Genomic DNA, 4031 nt, shown 5'->3' with positions numbered 1-4031 from the left:
CAAATATTGTAAATAACAAATGCATATATAGAGATATTTTTTGGTGGGGGAAATTTGAAATCGATCGAACACACAGTAAAATGCTCGTAAGCACGCGTACCATCTATTGTAGGATAAATGTACTATGCCAGAAACCTTCGTGGGAGTGTATTAAAAAACTTTTCAAAGTTTCATGGCAATCGGATAAACAGTGTGGTAATGCATGAAGGACAGACACACAGACATACATTCATTTTTATATATGTAGATAAAAATTTTGCTTATAACTACTGTTTTACTTCGGCAAAAGGCCTATCCAAAGAGTGAATCAGTTCGTAAATAAAGTTCAATCGTTTCGACGATCTTCTCTTCTTCTGGCGAAGATGATGAGGAAAATGTAGACTCCAGGGTGCACAGCACAACTTGAAGGGGTGATTCTCCTAGCAGGATACACTTGGTAAAACTTACCAGGACAGGATGGCGAAAACTTCATCTGGAACGACAACCAAGTTTCTGTTGTTGAACCGCAGGAAAAATCCAGAAGTGGAGCACACTGAACTAAGAACCAAGAACCTCTCCTCCTTTTTTCGTGTGGTTTTTATAAGTTTTTTCTCGGTCCCAGATCGAACATTCCAATAGGTCGATGTCGTTCTGCCCCCACTCTCTAATTGGTCCCCCCTCCTCGTTACGAATTGTAACGAGATCGGAGCCCAGATCGCGGGTGAGTCAACACCAACTGACAATTTGATTGCTATGAAAGATGTTCGATCTGAGCACTTAAATTCGTCTATTGTTTCATTCTGAGAAATTCGTTTTTTCTTAGAAATTTATACAGATATGTCTTTATATGGACATAAAATATTCATTTTGTGTTTGATGGTTTCTTTTACATTATTATAAGAATAATTATTATTACTAAAATTTTTTTTATACAAAATTAAAACATTCTCTGTGCATGAATTTCGAACCACTTCCGGTACTTCACATCATGATGCTCACCAAGAAATTGTTTGGACTAAAGTTCTTGCATGCAGCTATGTGTGGTGGCCAGGCATGGACAAACAAATAGAAGAAATAGTAGGTGCTTGTGATATGTGTCAGCAATCTAGACAAGCACCTCCCAAAACAGTGATATCGTGGGATTGTCCAAAGAAACCTTGGTTAAGACTTTATATTGACCATGCTGGTCCTTTTCCGGACGCTTTGTTCCTGATTGTCATAGATTTGTATTCCAAGTGGCTTGAAATAATCAGGGTTAAATCAACTGATTCTAAATATGCAATCAATGCATTGAGAAAGTTATTCTGCACATACAGAATTCCTGATGTGGTGTTATCAGATAATGGAACAGGATTTACATGATCAGAATTTTAAGAGTTTCTGCAAAGGAATGGAATCCATCACATTTTAATTGTACCATGACACCCATCATCCTGTTGGCAAGCAGAGAGGATGGTCCAAACTACAAAGGACTCAGTGTGACAGATTATCTCCGATAACTGAAATCGAAGACTGGCATCTTTTTTAATGGCTTAAAATGCTACTCCTAATGCTGTCTGTAATAGGCGTCTCCCCAGCAGAGTTACTAATAAACCACCATTTAAAGTCCTGTTTGGATGAGCCACAGCTGGACTTTGCAGAAACCATGTGAGATAAGCAAGATGATAATCAAGCAGATCATAGTTGTTTAAGAATTTGAGTGTTTGCACCTTTGGATCTAGTGAATGCTCGAGGATTTTCTCCATACAATAAATGGGTCCAGTGATGGAAGTGATAGGTCTGATGGCATATAGGATCCAAACCAAAGAAGGTCTCATTTAGAAACAACAAGTTGATAATCTGAGGAAGCATCAAGAGGTATTTTGAGGAGACACAGGGAGACAATAACGGTGGCAGACAAAAAATCCCCAACCCAGAATTTTCTCCATCATCAATGATGTCAGAGCCTTCTACAAGCAATAAATAAGATTCAGAAGCACCCAGATTAAGTGATGATTCCCAAAGATCTCAGATGAAAGCAAACAAACTATTGAAAAGCCACATCCTGGTGATCTTCTATCAAGATCCATTTGAACCAAGCACACCCCTGTGTGGATGGAAGACTACATTACATGGGGGGATGCTATGTATTTAGATCTGGGCAGCTGTGGAGATTGTGGTCAAGAGGGGACAGCAGTATGAGCATGGGAAGCATGTGGTAAATTGGTTCCTACAACTTGGGGATGACATGTTATGTTCTTGTTGCTCCGACGAGTTGTAACAAAGGTCAACTGTAATAAAGATTATAGTTTTAAGTGTGGCCGTCTGGATTGCTAAACTATGACAGACATAACTTAGTGTATGGAATATTATAAATAAAAAAAATCAAATTTAATTTTTTAATTTTATGTCAATAAATATGTATTCATGAATTGATACTCAAAATTAATTTTTAAAATTTGTATTTTTGGAGCTGATAGACAGATTATGTCTGACTGAATGTAAAAGTATTATGAAAAAGTTAGTTTGTTTTCTAGCATTTAATTAAAAAACCAAACACACTTTTAATATATTTTCACAAATTGAGTAACATCTCAGTCTCTGAAAATATTGTTGTCTACTTTTACTTGTTACTTTCTGTTTTATTATAAAACTGTTGTCTGCTTAATATATTAGAGAAAAAGTAATTTATTTTTTAAAGAAAATCAAATCATTGGTAGAATTTTTTAAAATTCAGTAGTGTTGACTATATCACCTGTTGTGGTTGATTCCATTTTTGGTTTTTATTGTGTAGTAAAAATACTATGTTAATGGTATTTTCTTTTTGCAATATAATTGAGGATATTTGATTGCAATATAAATTAGGTGATCTATTATTTCTGTTATGCTTCATCAAATAATTAATATACCATACATAATAAGTAAAATTTTTTTTAATTTGAACTTTTTAAATTGAATTAAATTCTTTTTAAATAACCGTAACTTTCTCAAAGTAAGTAAAACTATTCTTTGCTTGTAATACTTGGGGCGGACCAAAACTAGAAATGATGAAAGGCAGCAGTTTCATCATTATCAGGCTTCAGTGTGGAAAAGATCCTTAAGTAGTGGAGTACTGGACAACGTAACGTGATACTTGGCTTGTATACTGTGGTACAGAAAAGAAACAGAGCTCTTACTGTACTAGATTCTCCAAATAATCAAATGGCTAGCGAAAACTCAACTGTGGCCGTCAGTCCAGGGCACCTCTTAAATGAGGAGAGGGTGCTAAGAATCTCCCCATCGTGTGACATTCAGAGCATTGGAAATACTTTAAATAAAATGAAAATGTACAATAAAATAATACAAATTGCTACTTGGAATGTTTGGAGTCTGTTTATGGCAGGAAAACTTGCCAACATTGTAGCAGAGATGTCTAGAATGAAGATTGATGTAATGGGCTTGAGTGAAGTTCGATGGCTTGGCTCTGGAAAACATAAAACAACCAATGGATATTTATATTATTCAGGAGGTTCAGATCCAAATCACAGATACGGGACTGTCATAATAGTTTCAAATGAATTGGCTAAATCAGTCAATCGACAGCTAAATCGACTATGTGCCTCTCAGTGACCATGTTAATTAAATTACAAACAACATACAGAGTAATGAACATAATTCAAGCCTGTGCTCCAACTAATAGCAAACCCAATACAGATGTCAAACAGTTCTATAACGATCTTGACCAAGCACTCAGTACCACTAAGAATGAAGAAATAACCATAGTCTTGGGAGACTTCAATGCCAAGATTGGTTCAGGTGCTGAAGGAGATATCATTGGGTCATACGGACTTGGTGAAACAAACACTCGAGGAGACTGATTGGTTCAGTTCTGTATTGAGAACCAATTAATTGTGTCAAACACTTTTTTTTTTCGGTTACATCCAAGACAATTATACACATAGTGATCACTGGCCGATGGTGTCCAGGGAATCGTGAGGAACTAAATAGATTTTATACTAGTTACAAAGAAATTCAAGAAATTTATAAAATCTGTTAAAACATATCCGAGTGCAGATGTCAATAGCACTCGTAAT

The 4031-nt window shown here is 35.8% G+C and overlaps 1 pseudogene; it reads left to right on the top strand.

Annotated features, from left to right (window-relative positions):
- The first annotated feature begins 933 nt into the window (after positions 1-933).
- On the top strand, positions 934-2614 carry LOC111641717 (annotated as a pseudogene).
- Positions 2615-4031: the final 1417 nt, after the last annotated feature.

Source organism: Centruroides sculpturatus, unplaced genomic scaffold (genome assembly GCF_000671375.1).
Source record: "Centruroides sculpturatus isolate CEXI.00-Female unplaced genomic scaffold, Cexi_2.0 scaffold52, whole genome shotgun sequence".
Taxonomy (NCBI): Eukaryota; Metazoa; Arthropoda; class Arachnida; order Scorpiones; family Buthidae; genus Centruroides; species Centruroides sculpturatus.
Note: the sequence above shows the minus strand (reverse complement) of the source record. Positions and strands in the feature narration are given on the sequence as shown.